The 18,467-nt window shown below is 41.3% G+C and overlaps 1 long non-coding RNA gene across 5 annotated transcripts in view; it reads left to right on the plus strand.

Annotated features, from left to right (window-relative positions):
• The window catches only part of LOC110401101, a 164,262-nt gene that overhangs the window by 32,262 nt on the left and 113,533 nt on the right, over positions 1-18,467 (plus strand). For all 5 annotated transcript variants that reach the window (XR_002440251.1, XR_002440254.1, XR_002440252.1 and 2 more), the window contains exon 2: positions 17,580-17,677. This is a non-coding gene — a long non-coding RNA (uncharacterized LOC110401101). The remainder of the gene's footprint in view (positions 1-17,579; positions 17,678-18,467) is intronic.

The raw sequence follows: 18,467 nt of genomic DNA on the forward strand, positions 1-18,467 counted from the left end.
GCTACAGTTGAGTTCCACATTGAATAAACATCTTTGAGCATTTGCAGTGTTAGGATGTGACTTACTTTGCTGCTTGTGAAAGTGATCTGATGTGAATTGATTAACATGTTTGTACTGCTAAATATCTACAGAATGAAAATACATATTTGAATAGTCCATTTTTCTTTAATAAGAACTTGACAAAGAAATATAAAGTATTTTATTTTAACCTTTGACTAACAGCTGCTGCTTAAAAGGAAGAGACATAATTTTCTGAATAGGAGTACTTTTCTCTTTTGATTTCTAGCTCTTTCCAAGGAACAGATCAGTATAATACTGAATGGCTTTGCCTGAATTTTATAATGCTTTTCTGTCACCAGATGAGTCAATTTCTAGATGTTAAGTGAGATTTGTTACTAGTTTTTTGAAGGCCTAGTAACCTTGAAGTAAAGTCTTTCTATGCCTAATGAGTAGATCTGTCTTGTCTCAAAAAAGGAAAACAAACAAACACACAAAAAAAAACCCTAAAAAAAAATGCCCAAATCGCCAACCACCCAGGAAGAGCTACAGCCCATTTCCCTACTCTTTATGTCTCCTCTCTCCTGGGTCTCCAAGGACTGCAGATAATCTTGCTTATGATTCAGAGATGTTTATCATAAGGTGTGGGGGGGTTTCTCAATAACCTCTATGAAAAGTATTAATTACTGCCTGATGCTTGTACTTTTCTAGGATGAAGTCCACCCACAGCAGGTTTTTTTTTCCCTCTAATGAATTCCTTTGTGTGTTTGCATCATGTTCTGTATTAGACAGTACAATTTGAAAGGGATAAGTAAAATTAGTAGTTGCTGGGAATTTTATTTTCTTCATTGCCAGTATTAGTGTCCCGTGGAGATCAGAAACTCATATTTTATCCTTAGATTGGTGTTTGTTACTTGCCAGAAGCACTAGATATTCTAGTTTTGTGTTGGGGGCCTTGAGTTCTCTGCTTTGCCTTGAGGGGATTCTTGTGTTAATGTGCCGTTACAAAAGTATAAGGAAGGACTGAAGCAAATTAAGTTACTCCTGTGGGAACAATAGGATTGAAATGTCTCTGGACTTAGTGGCAGCTCAAGCACAGTATCAAATATGTTACGGAATCTCTGTGTATGAGATAAAGCCCTGGCTGCTCTTTCCAACTTGGAGACATGCTACCTAATTTGTTTCTATTTATAGCTTATGTCATTATCTCAGAAGACTAGCAATACACTAGAGAACGTGCAAAAACACATTTGTTTATAGGAGAGACATTGTAATGAATCACAAAATGACTTGGGTTGGAAGGGACCTAGAAGATCATCTAGTTCCAGCCCTCCCTGCAGGGTTGGAAACCACTAGATCAAGCACAAGATCAGGTTGCCCAGGGCCTCATCTAACATGGCCTTGAACACCTCTGGGGACGGGGCATCCACAACCTCTATGGGCAGTTTGTTCCAACACCTCTTCACCTTCTCTGTGAAAAGCTTCCCCCTGACATCTCATCTAAATCTCCCCTGCTTTAGTTGGAAACCATTTCCCCTGGTCCTATTACTACCTGTGTAAAAAAAGTTGATTTCCCTCCTGTTCACAGTCTTCCTTTAATTATTGGAAAGCTGCTGTCAGGTCTCCCCAGAGCCTTCTTTTCTCCAGACTGAACAAGCCAAGCTCCCTCAGCATGCCTTCGTAAGAGAGGTGCTCCAGCCCTTTGATAATCTTTGTGGCCCTCCTCTGGACCCTTTCCAAAAGCTCCGCATCTTTCCTGTGTTGGTGGCCCCCAGATCTGGTTGCAGTATTCCAGATGAGACCTTAAGAGGGGAGAGTAGAGAGGATCTGCTGGCCACCTCTCTTTTAATGCAACCCAAAATACCATTGGCCTTCTGTGCTGGAAATGCACACTGCTGGCTCACAAGTCATTCATTTACCAGGACCCCTAAGTCCTTCTCAAAAAGGCTGCTCTCAAGGAGTTCTTCTCCCAGTCTGTACACATATCTGGGGTTGCCTCAATCCAAGTGCATAACTTTGAAGTTGGCTTTGTTGAACCTCCTTAGGTTTACATGGACCCATCTTTTGAGTTTGTCGAGGTCCCTTTGGATTTTATCCCTTGCTTCTGCTGTCTCAACTGTACCACTCAGCTTGGTGTTGTCTGCAAACTTGCTGAGGGTGCACTCAATCCCACCATCTATGTAATTGATAAAGATGTTAAAGCGGACTGGTCCCAAGAGGGCCTCCTGTGGGACACCACCCATGACTGGCCTCCACTTGGATATAGAGCCATTTACCACAACCATCTGGCTGCAACCATTCAACCAATTCCTTATCTGCTGAATAGTCCACCCTTTTAACCCTTATCTCTCCAATTTAGAGATAAAGATGTGGTGTGGGACCGCGTCAACAGCCTTGCAGAAGTCTAGGTAGCCTTCCTTTGGTCCACAGATGCTGTCACTCCTTTGTAGAAGGCCACCATGTTGGTCAGGCATGATCTGCCCTTGGTGAAACTCTTCTGGCTGTCTCAGATTACCTGTTCATCCCTCATGTACTTTAACATCTCTCCCAGGAGGATCTGATCTGTTTCATGATCTTCCCTGGCACAGAGATGAGGCTCATTGGCCTGTAGTTCCCTGGGTCTTTCTTTCTCCCTTTCTTGAAAATGGGAGTGATGTTTCCCTTTTTCCAGTCACCAGTTACTTTGTCTGATAGCCATGACTTTTCAAATATGATGGAATTGGCTTGGTAACCACATCAGCCTGCTCCCTCGGAACCGTGGGGTGCATGTCGTCTGGCCCAATAAACTTATACACGTTCAGTCTTATGAGGTGGTCTTGGACTTTCTCTGTTCTTACAGAGAGGGGATTTTGCTCCCCCAGTTCCCATGAAGAGTTTCAGGGATGTGAGAGACATTAGAGTCCTGGCTGCTGGTGAAGATTAAGGCAAAGAACTCATTAAGTACCTCAGCCTTTTCCTTGTCTCCTGTAGCCAGTTCTCCTTTCTCATTTATCAGAGGGGGAAATGGCTGACTTCTGTTTCCTTGACTTGGAGTGAATAGATAGAGAAAGCAATTAGATTTACAGTCAAGCATGTAGTAAGGTATTCCTCAGGTTGTTGGACTCTTCAATTCTTGTATTGAGTCTTTTGTCTCTTAAAAGGAAAAAAACATTTTACTCAAAGGGGGGGGATCGCTCTCCTTCATCTCCTGCTTCAACAACCTATATGTTGTTGCTGTATGCTGCTTAGCAGCTAATGTATTCTTTACGTATGTGACAACTAAGTGTGTAGTGAAGAAAATTCTTGTTGTGGAAGAATATAATAACATTCATGAAAATGCATTTGAGAAACTGGAAAAAAAGTGAATATTTACTGAAAGTATAGTTATTTCAACTTAGATTCAGGACAAAAATGGCACTTCTTGGTCTTCTCTTCAGCGCTGTTCTATTTAGCAAATGGCTGCAATAGACTTAATGGGAGGAAATCATAGCACAGCCCTTGAACTCATGTGCCAGGATGTCTTATCTCCGTGTATGCTCTGTTAAAGTCACATAAAGAAACTAGAGTTATATTTAGTTGAATCACATTTCTGATGAGGTATTTTTAGCAAGTCTTTTTCATTCACAAAACAGCTGGGAGCCTGAGATGCTGTTCAATGTCTTTTCATTAAAGCTTCTTTTATCTGCCAGATCATGGCACTAATAACTGTGACCAAAGCAAATCTGCCCTCAGGCAAGGAATGTTGGACAGGCAGCCATTCATTCTCACTTTTTGTGGGAAAGTTGAGACTTAACTAACTTGCAGCTGGAAAAGGATAAATTTAGCGAGGCTGTGAAGCAGTAATTGGTGACTTTTGGCTGTACCTTGTTGTTAGTGTTTGGGCCAGATTCTAGGTTTAGGTCAGCACCACACTGCAATGTCTAAGTGAGCATTAAAAATATGGACACAGAGAGACGAAAGTCTGCTGTGATCATCACAGTGCAATTTAGAGTGGGGAAGCCACAAGAGCAGAACTGCAGCGCTCCAGTGACATAAATTCTGGAATTTATTTACTAAGCAGGTGGGTAGTAGGTGGATAGCATTTCTGTTCATGCACATTAGCTTGCTCATTCCCTTTTTACAGAGTACGCACCAGTCAGTCGCTAGTTCTCCTGCAACTTAGTGTGGTCCTAAGCAATTCAATTCTCTGTTCTATGCCTCAGTTTTCCTCATTTGTGTTTTTCACATCTGCTTCTTTACCATTGCAAGGGCCTGAAGAGTTTTACTTGGACAATATTCTATGGTTCACAAGAAATTATTGTGACTTTCAGAGTACTATTGAGACTATATTTTTTTCATTCACAATTTTTGTAGAGTGGTAACTACCAAAATTTGTCATTGGTGATTCAGTCTGCCGTCTTTTAATTCTCTGACATAATGTCTTTGTGTGCTTCAGTTCAAAAATATTGTCATGAAGAAAGCAGTAATTAGTAAGGTTTATGCCATCATTGTGTGGCAGAGCTTGGAGTATCTCCTGTGCAACCACTTTTAGCTAATGCTTTCTGAATTGTATGATAAACTAATGGGCAGGAGCAAATTTTGGATTCAAATGCTGCTTTATTTGGGTAAACTTTGGATTTGAGTATGAATCTTGATCTGACAATATTACTGACTAAATTCATTTTCAGAGCAACCAAAGCATCTTCTGTGAAGCCTGATGCATCTGGTTGTGATAATCTCAGACCTTGTGCAAAGGCTGCTCTGAAAATAATGTCTCCTACTGTATTATGTTGGTCCACAACGTCAGAGGTGGATGTTGGTGATATGGCAGTAGAGGTTGAACCTTCCCACCAGTACTCCTTTACATTTTGTTGCTGTGTGACACATGGCAGCAGCATGGCAGTCTGACAGAATGGTGTCTGACATGGAAGTGCATATGAAGCAAAGGTGTGTCACTGAATTCCTCCATGCAGGAAAAAATGGCACCCATTGGCATTCATTGACACTTGCTGAATATTTATGGAGAAAAAGTGTATCTGAGCACCGTGAGGTGGTATGTGGTACATTGCAACCGTGATGACAGCGACAGTGGGTTACACTGCTGGTTCAGATTTTTATGAGCACAGCACGCAGGCTCTTGTTCATCATTGACGAAAATGTATAGCTAATTGTGGTGACTGTGTTGAAAAATAGTGTTTTGTAGCTGAGAATTTCCTCTATCGAATAGTGTTCTTGTGCTCTTTTAACTGCTATAGTTTCCATGGAAATAAATAAGAGGCATTACTTTTGGTGTGACCTATGTGTAATAATTTGTAGTAGGGAAAGAATCTCGTGTTATGATTGAGTATGCTCTTTAAAATGTTGGTGCTGGCTGTAATTTTTTTCAGCAAGCACTGAAGTGATTCTTCCTGAGACATAATTTGTAATATAGTTGAGGATTTGGAGGGGAAAGAAGAATGCAAATCATGTCAGTCGAAGTATTTTCCAGATTTCTTATGTTTGTGGGGAAAGGCTGATTTACATAGCTATTCCTACAGCTGAACAGATTTCCTATTGTTTCAGTACATAGGTCACAAACAGTCCTTTTCATCTCTCTGTATTGTAAACATTATATAAAAATACTAGATTAAGTGTTTTATTATGGATTTAATTAGCTTTGAAACTGGACTTACCTTGACTCTACTGTAACTCAGTGGGAGTGTAACTCACTTATGCCTGTGATGAAGTTAGTCCATTAATCAACTGAGTGTTATAACATTAGTCTTCTAAGGTGAATAGTATAATTCACATTTTATGGATAAGACCCTGACAATGCAGATGTGACATCACTTTTGTTATACTTGTAGATATTTTTACTGCTTTTCATTATTCAGTGTTGGATGGTCAGGATATCAAAGAAAACAGAAGTCCGGGTAGAATGAGAGTGGAAGAAAGGTCTTTATGGTATCATATCAGGTGAAGGCAAGGAAACATAGTTGCCTTCTGGCTAACTACCTAGGAAAGCATTGGGTCATCTGTAAATTGTTCTTCCTAAAGCTAATACAGTGCCAGATCAAGCTAGAAGGTTTTGTTAGTCCTGACTCAGCTGTGCCATTACTGGAGACAGGATGATACAAAACAGAGTCTGGCTGGACCTGAATTGCCTTTTGAATGTCTATGGCATAGACATTCAGTAACCCAGATAATACAAAGAAAAGGTTAAACAGAATGTCACTTGGCAGGTGAGTTAGAAAGCCCTGTTGTCACTTCTAGTCTACTTTCTTTAACAACAAGGCATCTCTGCCAACCAGTGGGAAGTTGAAGGGTTTTGAAGTGAGGGTATTTTGAGAGTGTTAAGGCTCCTCCCACTCAAAAGGTGGCCCAGCTCAGGTGCATTTACACTAATGCAGGCACCCTGGGTAACAAACAGGAGGAGCTGGAAGCTATTGTGCGGTTGGAAAACCATGACATAGACGCCATCACGGAAACATGGTGGGATGACTCACACGGCTGGAGTGCTGTGGTTGAAGGCTTCCAACCTTTCAAGAAAGATAGGAAAGGCAGTGGTGTAGCCCTCTATGTTAAGAAAGAATGTGAATGTATGGAAATTAATGGTAGTGATGATAGGGTTGAGAACTTATGGGTCAGAATAAAAGCGAAGGCCAGTAAGACTGACATTATTGTGGGAGTCTGCTGCAGACCACCCAACCAGGATGAAGAGGTGGGTAAGATACTTTATAGACAGTTGGGTGAGGTCTTGAGGTCTCTACCCCTTGTTCTTGTGGGGGACTTCAACTTCCCAGACATCTACTGAAATTATAGTATAGCAGAAAGGGAACAGTCCTGGAGGTTCCTGAAGTGTGTGGGAGATAACTTCCTGACACAGTTGGTAAAGGAGCCAACAAGGGGAAGCAAAATCCTGGACCTGCTGTTTGTTAACAGGGAAGGTCTTGTGGGGGGTGTAAAGGCTGGAGGCCAGCTGGGGCAAAGTGATCACGAAATGATAGATTTCTCGATCCTTGTTGAAGCATGGAGAGGAGTCAGCAGAACTGCCACCTTGGACTTCTGGAGGGCAGACTTTGGTCTCCTTTGGACCATGGTTGAGAGAGTCCCTTGGGAGGTAGTTCTGGAGGGCATGGGAGCCCAGGAAGGCTGGGAATGCTTTAAGGAATTTATTTTAAAAGTGCAGGAGCTGACCATCCCCAAGTCACGGAAGACGAGCCGACAAGGTAGGAGACCAGTCTGGCTGAACAGAGACCTTTCACTGGAACTCAGGAGCAAAAGGAAAGCTTATGGTCTTTGGAGAAGAGGAGGCAAGGAACTTATGAGGATTACAAATACGTAGTGAAGCTGTGCAGGGAGAAAATTAGAAAGGCCAAAGCCCAGCTAGAACTGATCTTGGCCACTAAGGTGAAAGACAACAATAATTTCTATAAATACATCAACAGTAAGAAGGTGGGCTAGGGAGAATCTCCATCCCTTGTTGGATGCTGGGGGCAACATGGTGACCACAGATCAGGATAAGGCTGAGGTACTTAATGGCTTCTTTGCCTCAGTCATTAATAGTAAGACTAGTTGCTCTGGAGGCACGCAGTCCCTTGTGCTGGTAGATAGGGATAGGGAACAGAACAGGCCCTTCATAATCCATGATGAGATGGTTTTGGACCTGCTCCGAAAGCTGGACACTCGCAAGTCCATGGGGCCAGATGGATTGCACCCTAGAGTCCTGAGGGAGTTGGCAGATGTAGTTATCAAGCCACTCTTCATCATCCTTCAACAGTCCTGGCTAGCTGGGGTTGTCCTGGTGGACTAGAAACTGGCAGATGTGACATCCATCTTCTTAAAGGACCGGAAAGATGATCCTGGTAGCTATAGACCTATCAGTCTTACCTCAGTGCCAGGGAAGGTTATGGAATGGATAATCTTGGGAGCCATCATGGATCAATTAAGGTCAACCAAGGGATCAGACCCAGTCAGCATGAGTTCATTTATGGTAGATCCTGCTTGATAAACCTGATTTTGTTCTGTGTCATGGTGAGCTGCTTAGTGGATGAAGGTAAGGCTGTTGATGTGGTCTACCTGGACTTCAGTAAGGCCTTTGATGCTGTCCCCCACAACATCCTCAGGGAGCAGCTGGGTGCCCATGCTTTGGATGGGCATACGCTCTGCTGGATGAAACGCTGCCTGGATGGCCAGGCCCAAATAGTTATGGTCAATGGAGTTAAATCCAGTTGGCGTCCAGTCACAAGTGTTGTCCTCCAGGGCTCGGTACTGTGGCTGCTCCTGAGGAGATTGAGTACACCCTCATTAAATTTGCAGACGACACCAAGTTGGGAGGGAGTATTGGTCTGCTGGAGGGTAGGAAGGCACTAACAGAGGGACCTGGATAGACTGGAGTGATGGGTCAAGGTAAGCCGTATGAGTTTCAGTCGGGCCAAGTGTTGGGTCCTGCATTTTGGTCACAACAACTCCAGGCAACCCTACAGGCTTGGGGAGGAGTGGCTGGAAAGCTGCCTGACGGAAAGGGACCTTGGTGTGCTGATGGACTGTCGGCTGAATATGAGCCAGCAGTGTGCCCAGGTGGCCAAGAAGGCCAGTGGCATCCTGGCTTGTATCAGAAATGGTGTGGTAAGCTGGACTAGGGAAGTAATCCTGCCTCTGTACTCGGCACTGGTGAGGCCTCACCTCGAGTACTGTGTTCAGTTTTGGGCGCCTCAATACAGAAAGGACATTGAGGTGCTGGAGCAGGTCCAAAGAAGGGCAACAAGGTTGGTGAAGGGCTTGGAGAATATGCCCTATGAGGAGCAACTAAAGGAACTGGAGCTGTTTAGTCTGGGGAAGAGGAGGCTGAGGGGAGACCTTATGGCTCTCTTCAAATACCTGAAAGGTGACTGCAGTGAGAGTGGGGTTGGTCTCTTCTCACTGGTGACAGGTGACAGAACAAGGGGAAATGCCCTCAAGTTGTGCCAGGAGAGGTTTAGGTTGGATATCAGGAAAAACTTCTTTCCAGAAAGGGTTGTTAAGCACTGGAACAGGCTCCCCAGGAAGGTGGTTGAGTCACCGTCCCTGAATGTGTTTAAAAACCATTTGGATGTGGTGCTCGCGGACATGATTTAGTGGTGGGTTGTTAGAGTTAGGATAGTATGGTTAGGTTGCGGTTGGACTTGGTGATCTTGAAGGTCTTTTCCAACCTGAGCAATTCTATGGTTCTGTGATTCTAAGTGTTTCACTATTGCCTCACAAACGTTCATAATGGCTCAGTTTGAGTACTTTTCCAGTGAGTACTCTGCATTTTTGAAAGGCAAGGTTGTGGCAGATGTTCTTTGACTTAGAAAAGTAGATCACTTAGCTTGTTTCTACTGTTGGGTTCTCCTGAGGGCATGGGAATCACCAGATCAGATCAGGGAGTAGGTCTGTTTAATCTCTGACCTATCTCAGAGTCCCCAGATGGCTAGGGGGACTCTATCTATTCCAAGCGAACAAGAAGTAATGCATTTTTTCTATCCCTTCCCTTCAGACTGAATCTGATTGTTAGCTGCTAGCTTTGTAGTCATCCTCATCAAATAAATACTTAAACCATCCCTGCTCTATGTAAATCAGAATCCTATTGAAATAATACCAAAATCCTTTGGGTGCCAAGCCTCTGATATGCTTAGCACAATGTCATCTACCTGCCACACAAGAGGTAAAATCGCCTGAGTGATGTACAGAGTAACCTGTGAAGAGAAGAAAAAAAAAAGTAAACAGGGAGAAAAAATGCAATCTGCAGCTTAGAGAAATCTAATTCTCTCAAGGTGTATTGAAGTCTGCAGAGCGGTTATCTCTGAATGGCTCGTAGCAACCAGCAGTGTATTCCTTAATAGCCTTGGTGAGATTAAGTTTTGGTGATTATGGTCACGTTGTTGGCCCTCATTCTCCTAGGGCCTCTCAGCAGTGCCCCACACCAGGGCTGTTCTTCAGTTAGATGGAGGAATGAGTGGCCTGACAGCTTTGAAAGAAGTGCTTAACAAAAATTGATGAATACAGCCAAAGAACGCCCCCTTCCATTATTCTTGCAGGGAGTGAAGTTATTAAGCTTTGATGGAGTCATGCTCTTTGCTGATGTATTTTGTGCCTGTGATACTGGAGTTTACTGGATTTGAAGGGTGATGGAGGGAAAGGAAATAGAGGAAGGTGGTTTCTGAAGGGAATTTGGTAGCAAAATTTAAACTGTAATTGATGGGAGGTCAAGAAACACTAGGAAAGAGAATGCTAGCAAACTTTCATGTAGGGATCTCTCCTTTCTCCCTATGACTGTCTGCCCTATCAGTTAGCTATCTACTTTTGAGGAAGATGTTGCCTGCATTGTCTATGTAGTGAAAGCTGAAAATGGTTCACTGAGTGAGAGGAAAATTGCTCAGCCAAGAGATTATTTGTACTGCTTAATACCAGTGTCTGCTCTCATATTGTAGGTTACACCATTTGGTTGGTGGCAAGGCTGCAAGGTGCAGCACAGGCACAAGGGAACCTTTCTGTGCAGGCTTAAGTAGCTCAGGGGAACGTAGCTGGGAGGTAGATCTGAGATGGGCAGAACACTCAGCTGGGGCGGTCCGACTCTCCAAGAAGACTTCCTCCCCTTGTATGTGTATCCTGCTCCAAAGCAGTGCATGAACCTCAGTGGTTTCAGAATATAGGATTATGTATTGAAAGGAATAAAGAACTAAGTTATTTTCTAAGTTTTAAATTCTTGGCATCCTCTGCCTCCTGTGGAAGTGAATTCTGCCATCTGTATGCATATTGTATGAAAAATGATTTTAGTTTGCTAGTTTTTCAATTTCCACCTTTCACAGTTTCACTGCACATCTCCCTGTTATGTTGATTATGCAACAAAGAAGCTCCCTGTTTCCTTTCTTGTACTTTTATCATATTCCATTCTTTGTAGCCCCTTCTTAAGGCCATTAATTGAAGCCATCTCCATGTCTCTGTACATGAGCATTTCATAGCTCTTAACCATTCTTATCACCTTTCCATGAACCTCTATTTCTGTTACATCATTCTCTGAGGTGTAAATACCGGAGGGCATACACAGTAACTGCATCACCTTGCAGGTCATAGTGACCTTTGCACTCACCTATTGGTTTCAGGTAAATACTGACAACATCCTGGAATCATGTTTGGATCTTCAGTCATCATGTCTCAGTATCTCATAATTATGCTGAGATTAAATGGACACAGGTATTTCTTCCTTCTTTTTGGGCCAGAATCACAGGTGGTTTTAAATAAGTTAAATCTTGAAGCTGATCTTTGCTCAGATTTGCTTTTAAAATCCATGGGACTTCCACTGCCCTTTCAGAAAGGCGCGTTTCCCATTAGGTATTGGCTTGCAGTTCTGATGCTGATTTTTGCTTTTTTCAGCTTGTCTTACATTTTCCCAGATCACCATGTGGTCCAGAAATCAGAATGACTACTGCATTTGGGCAATTAGAGCAGCAGCAAGCTAGAAGATTCTCTACATATCTTTAAAAGCTTTCTGCCTACTTTTTTTTTTTTTAATGCAATGGAATTTATGAAGTAAAGTAGAGATCTCATGCTGAAGTGTCAGAAGTTGCCAGGTTGGTAACAGACTGAATGTTAGAAAGCTCTGATGATAGCAACATGTTTAAGAAAACATTTACAGCATGATAACCGTGAGCCAAATATTTCAGATTAGTACAGCTGTATACTTAAGTTCTCGGCAGAGGCAAATGTTATCAATAAAACAAGAACTGCTTACTAAATGTCATGAGTAGTGAGAGCATGAGGAAATTTCTCTTAGGCTCAGATTGTTAACTGATACTTTTTGAAGCAGGCAGAATTGGACTTCTGCCCCTTCTGTCATCGGGTGTAAAGAAAGATAGCAATAAACTTGTGTTGTCAGTATTTTTATTTCTTCCTCCCTCCCTTTTTAATTAAATGGGAACAAACTCTTTCAAAAAAGTTTCCATTACTCTTCATTTACAGAAGAAGATATGTCTCATATTAAAAGAAGAAAAGGATATGTCTCTTATATTAAATGCCCTGCAGTGAGAGTTCTGCTTGTAACAAATAAAAGCAAATATTTTTGCTTTTTTTTTTCCTTTGCAATTTTCATGATCTAGTAAAGAAGAATTTGTAAAGTGTTTTCCATCTTTTAAAGAAACAGGTCTTGAAGAGTATCTGGAACTGTTTTTTAATGTTGCATTCTGAAAGAAGCATAAAACTGCATGTCTTTAGGTCTGTGGTGTAAATTTACTTGTCTTATTGCATTTGTTTCTTGTGAAAAATTGGGCATGTATATGATCCCATGGTCTGATTTGGGAATCCTTTAAACAGATTTTTGAAGTCTACAGAGGAATCAGGCATGCGAGGAAGTTTTTGGCTGTTTAGATGAGAGAAGAACAAGAGATTATTATCTTCAGCTCTCAGTGAGACCATTTACTTGTTAGCAGCAGTGCATTTGTTTAAATAAATGAAAAGGAAATGATACTGCTTGATATTGCTTTACATGTAAATTACTGATGTGAGCCATCTCAAAGAACTGCCTCTCAGATGAAGAGAGGCTTGGGCATTTGTCCGTATGTCATCTTAAATGCCCTTGGTGCTGCTGGTTCTGATACTTTCGGCATTGCAAGAGTTGCCTGTTTGATTGGATTGTGTTAGTTAATGTGGAGCTGAATTGTGGCTGTGGTTGAACTTGGATATTCCCAGACTGGACATGTGATTATTATTTGGGAAGAGAGAAGGGTTGGTACGTGACTGAACTTAAAAATGGTCTTTCAAGGCTCCTTGTCCCCTTATTGATTCAAGTGACAGTATTCTAGCTTGCAAGGTTACTAATCCAACAACAACAACAAAAAAAAAACAGCTGATCTTGAGCCACTACTTAAGTCCTGTAAAGCAGTCACACTTAAAATAGCCAAAATAGTGGACATTAGGAACCAGTGTGTACATTAGCTTGAAATGCTGAAAATCTTTGCAGAATATTTCAGGACATCCTCACTTAGGCAGTATTCTCAGTGACTTCTGTTATACTTGTGCTGTATAAGAATGATAGGATTGGGTTTCAAGTGTGCTTTGAAGTAGTTTACTGAGGGGTTTGATGTGGCTCTGCTGGCGTGGATCTTTTCTCTGTGGAAACCACAGTTTGGGTCCCACTATGTGTCAGTGGCAAAGAATGTGGCATGATTCATGCTGTATTGAACAGATATTCAGTACTGCAGCAACATCAACACCTTGGTGCAAACATGAGATCGGGAAGAACGTGGAATATAGCCTGAGTGTGGCAGGTCAGAGGCAGGCATGGTGGAAAAATGATGTGAGAAAAGTTTGGATTATGTTTGCTTGAATTAATCTTGGATCTACAGGCAGTCACTTAGTTTCTAAAGAGCTACGTTATTTTACACAGGAGAGTGGTCACTGCTTGTGGTACAGCAGCTACTTTAGTTGAAGTGCATTCCTTCAGTATTTAAGCATGTTTAAACTCCCTTTGCCTTTTACACTGAAAGATGGCTTTTTGATGGTATAGGAAAGCAGGTAGAAGATGTACACTGGAATTTATTCTCCTGGGATTGGTGGTGGATGTCTCCTCTGTGAGTCAGTGCTAGTGGGTGTTTCCTTCCTTGTGGTCCTTTGCCTGACGCTCTGCTGCTTTTGACATTTTCTTCTGATGAAGTATGGGAGTATGTGGCCAACACCATTGGTGGTACTTCTCAATGCAGGTTTGTATGTGCACATCTAGGAAACAGATCTAGGAGCTTTATCTGCAGTAGTGTGGGGATACGCTGAACATCAACAAGGGAGACAGGGAAATCCACTGTTTTATGAATTTACTTTCAAATTTTAAAATTAAAACACTTTTTTTTAATAGTGCTGCATTTACAGTTTCTGGAAGATCGCTTAAAGCTATTTATGTGACAGAAATATAAATCTTTTTGTATAACCCCCTTTAGCTCTTTACTAGGGCTTCTACAGCATATCTGGGAAAGAGCAATTGCTTCATAGTTTTTGAATCCTAGAATAAATGTAGTTAGTCATGTCTTGTGAGAGTTGCTTTTATTACTGTTTATGTTCAGTGCTTAGCATTCAGTGCAAGTGCAGGTGTTAGCATAGGGTTGATAGAAGCACACAAGAAACATTAAAAGACCTACCTGCACCTGACTAAAGGATTGGTAATGGATTATGTACATTCTTTCTCCTGAAGAAAAAAATACTTTTCCTTTCAAAAGGACTTGGAGAAGATCAGATGTCCATTGTAGAGTTTAGAACTGTTCCCATAACTTCTCCTTTATCTCCTATGTTAGTTTTTAGAAAAGGGAACAAGCCTCAGTGCTGTAACTTTGCTTATCAGTTTCTAAGTAAAGGGGAAACTGGTGGCATTAAGGAGAGGATTAAAATTCTGAAGCAAGCAGTAGCTGTTTCATCTGCAGTATCTTCTGAACACTAGGAGAAACTTTAGGCAGTACTGTTTTAAAAATAAATCTGAAATTAAAGATGCAACCTAATGATGGTTTATGCAAGCATGGCATGCGGGCTTTTGTTGATCGCTGGCAAAAATGCATAACTGATGAGATGAAAAAATTCTCAGTTTTGCAGCTGAGAATTTGTTCTATCAAATAATGTTCTTGTGCTCTCTGTAGCTATTGTAGTTTCCATGGAAACAAATAGAAGGCATTACTTTCAGAGCAATATACATAAATATATTTTTGATGAAGGAAATACTGTACTTTTTTTTTTTTTTCCAAGTGATTAAACTTAATATACCAAGTGATTAGTCTTGGGTTAAGGTGCTATCTTCAGAACTTTTTTTCCCCCAATAAATCTTATATTTATTCAGTTACTTTCTGCCAAGGAGTTAGCACCTCATTAAAATTTGGGTTAGATTAACACACGTTATAACGGATTATCAACTGTTAGTATCTTTGTCATTGCTGCCAAATTGGCTAACCAAAATCCACGATCTGTAGCTGAAGTCTGGCGTTGCTCGGTAGCTTCATTTAGCAATATTTCTGACTTCAGTGTTCTCATTTTTCTGTGTGTTACCTTGCAAGGAAGTACAGAGGAGGATGCAATTATCAATTTATGTTAAGGTGACTGAGAAATGAGGGAGTGAGTTATAAGTTGTGAAAAAATACAATTGGGCGCAGTCAATAAAGCAGCAAGGAAATTTACCAAATGGAAATTCAAGAGCTGACTAGGTCTTACCTGTATCCATGCAATACTGCAAGTCTGTAATGTCATTTTTCAGAGAGAGTTCTGGAATATAATCCATCATCATTCAAAACAGACCAGCCTTTTTCTGAAAGCTATTTAGGTCATAAGATGTCACCACACCTGACCATAAAATCCATCATGCTGGGGAAACCAACGGCCAGCACCTGGCATTATGAAACACTGTGAGTTAGAAGCTGTATTTATCTTTGTTAGAATTGACAGGTCTCCCTCGTGGCTTCGGGTGAGCCCACACTGACATATCAGCTCAACCTATTACAATCCATCAGGATGATCTGCTTTGGAAAAAAACAGCTGCTACTGTAGCTTGAGGATTTCTGGTTTTGTTGATAGATTTGAAAGGCTGTGAACATGTATAAGAAAGGCTCCGTTTGAAATGCTAAACAGCTCTATTCTTTATTCCTAGCAATTATCTTCACTTCTGGATTGCTCCCTCCTCCATCCCTCATACTTTTTTTTTTCCTCTCAAGTCTGCAAGGGAATTTTGTGTTGGTGAAAGTCTTCAGCCTGACAGCCTTGCTTCCCTATGTGCAGCAAAGCAGTACAGCTTTGCAATCTACCTCACATCTTCAGGGTCTTCTGAAGTCTGAATAGTAACTTCACTCTCTGTAACTTATTTGTTCCTTAGAGTCTTTTGAGCTCACCAAATTTCAAACAAATACACTGTCTCTATTGAGAGGAGGCTTGTCCATCAGCATTGCAGAAATTTTACATCTGCTACAGTACACATCAGATGAGAAATCTTTGCTGTGCAGATGAAGTAATTAAATGTTTCTTTCCTACACTGAGATTTGGCTCTTACTGATAGTAATTTCTGAGGCAAAAAATGGCGCTTTCTTTCCTTTGATCTGTTTCTTTCTTTTTCTTTTTTTCCCCCTTCCTGTTCTATTACATAATTACAAAATACTAGCCAGTAGTATCGATAGTGAATGCCAAAGGACTCTGTGAGCAGGTAAAACCTAGTGTATACTCCCAAGTATGGATGAAACTGCAGTCAGCCTGAGGCAGATACCTGTTATGTAAAATGGATACCTGTTATGAAAAACTTCATTTCAAACAGTTTTGTTTGACAAAGTTTTTATATTGAAATATGAATTTTACAGGAATTATTAGACAACCTTGCTGCTGCTAGCAATTATCAGCTCTACTTTAAATTTCAGTCTGATCCAAAAATATAAGTTGAGAATTTTTTCAGTCTGCCACACCCTATTCTTTTAGATTGTATTCTTGTGACAAGGTGATGTTACTGTGATAAGTAGCAGAACCTTAAGAGACCTTAAAAGATGATCAGTAAATAATTACAAGCTTGTCACTGGCAGTGTTGCTAGGAGAAAGTACTCCGCTAAAATGAAATAACCCAGTATGCTTCAAAAGTCGTACCATGATATAACCAGTTGCTTGCTATCCACTTAAGTACTGACACTAATGTTGCTACTGTTTGAAGTATGTGGTACCACTGATGGGGAGGAAAAGCTCTGGAAGACCTCAGGGAAGATTCTGAAACCTTCCCTTGAGGTGATTTGGTACATGTGCTTGTGGAAAAACACTCTAAGAAGTGAATGAGTTTTGCTTTTCATCATGGTGCTTTTTATTATATCTAAGTGTTATGGTTTTGCAATTTTTGTTGTCAGTATTCCACATCATTACATCATGTAATGTACGGGCAGTTAAAGAGTTAATTCCCTGGTTACTGCAAACTGTCTTTTTTGGTATGGCCCTCCGAGGGGGAAGGGAGGAGGTGCACTCCCCAGGGGTCTTTGCGTTGGAGGGGGTGGTGAAGCCGCGTGGGAGACGCGGGGTCTGTTCCTTCCTGCCCGGCGGAGAAAGCACGTGGTTCTCCTGCAGTTTACTGCATAAGATTTTCAGCCTGTAAACTCTCTGTTATAATTCTGCTAGTCCCATTTTTGATATATTTAGTAAAATTAGTTGTTCCTCCTCAGATTGGTGCCGCTGTTTTTGTGTTAGATCCGCCTACGAGTCCCCTGCCTTTCCCCTCTTCCCTTTGTTTCCTCAGGGTGTGGGTCCGCGGCTTCTCTGCCGCTTTAGCTGCCGGACCGCCCGGGGCTGGCCCCTACCCGCCGACAATTTTTTTTTCTTCCTTTCTTCTCGTTTTTTTTCTTCCGGGCCTGTCCCCCTTGTCACGGACGGACGCAGACCCTTAGATAATACCGTGACACTAAGATACAAGAGGCACTAAATAAGCATGACAGAAGTAGTGCAACTCCAGTGCCTAGTCCAGTGCACCCAGCTGTGACCTAATGGTTTAGCAGCAGACCAGGTTCCACATTCTAAGGTATGCCACCAGCGTGCCGTGTAAATGTTATTTTGGCTTCAGTTTAGTGAAATATTGCATATTGATAGTTATGATCTTTGATAAATTAAATTTTGCCTTGTAAAATGAACTCATCTTTTCTTGGTAGGTGGCTTCAGGTATGATTGAGCAGAAGTTTTAAGGAGAACATGTAAAAGTTTTCATCAGAGTTGAAGTTCTTTAAATTTTGATTAATTTGACCTCTCGGTAAGTAAATACAAAGAAATACTACTCTGTTACAGTGAACTGAATACACAGTGAAAGTTTAATAGGGATGGAATCATCAAAAGGATGGTGGAGAGAGTTCTTTTTTCAGCAGTGTTTATTCTATTTCTCTTCCTTTACTTATTTGTCAGCTGATAGTTCATAAAAGTTTGTAAGATAATTCCTGGTATGCTTACTGAATTTTCTTTCATAAAGGTGGAGCTACAGTGTTACTGGTAGATGTACATAATTTTTCTTGCAAATAGAGAAAAGCAGAAATGCTCATCAGAAACTTTGAAACTTTTTAAAATCAATGATGAGAAGTGATAGTTTCTTAATACCTGGCAACAGATCTGAATTTGGATCAGTTAGATAACATCTGCAAGTAAAAGCCTTGAATGTGCTTCTAATGGTATATGTGAAAGGAGCCATTGGATTTATTCTTTTAATAGCATATGAGTACGTTAGAAATACTACCTGTAACAGTAAATGAGCAGTGTAGTTGCTTTTGTTTCATGTTTAACAAAGATCAAAAGCACTAGTATAACTGGTGTTCCAAACGACTCACTTGAGCAAATACAAGTGATAATAGCAAGTACATAACTGTTCCAGTAGGCTTTGAGAATTTCCCCCACTTGGTTGTACTACTACTGAAAATGTAGCCCCAGTGGGACCTGCACACTTGTAGTAGGTAGTGTTGTTTTAACGTGCTGACCAACTAATGTTCTTAGCTGGGGAACTGGGCAGGATGACCTGTGGAAATTAAACCTTTCCCACAGAGCTGGATTTTCAG

This window comes from Numida meleagris, chromosome 6 (genome assembly GCF_002078875.1).
Source record: "Numida meleagris isolate 19003 breed g44 Domestic line chromosome 6, NumMel1.0, whole genome shotgun sequence".
Taxonomy (NCBI): domain Eukaryota; kingdom Metazoa; phylum Chordata; class Aves; order Galliformes; family Numididae; genus Numida; species Numida meleagris.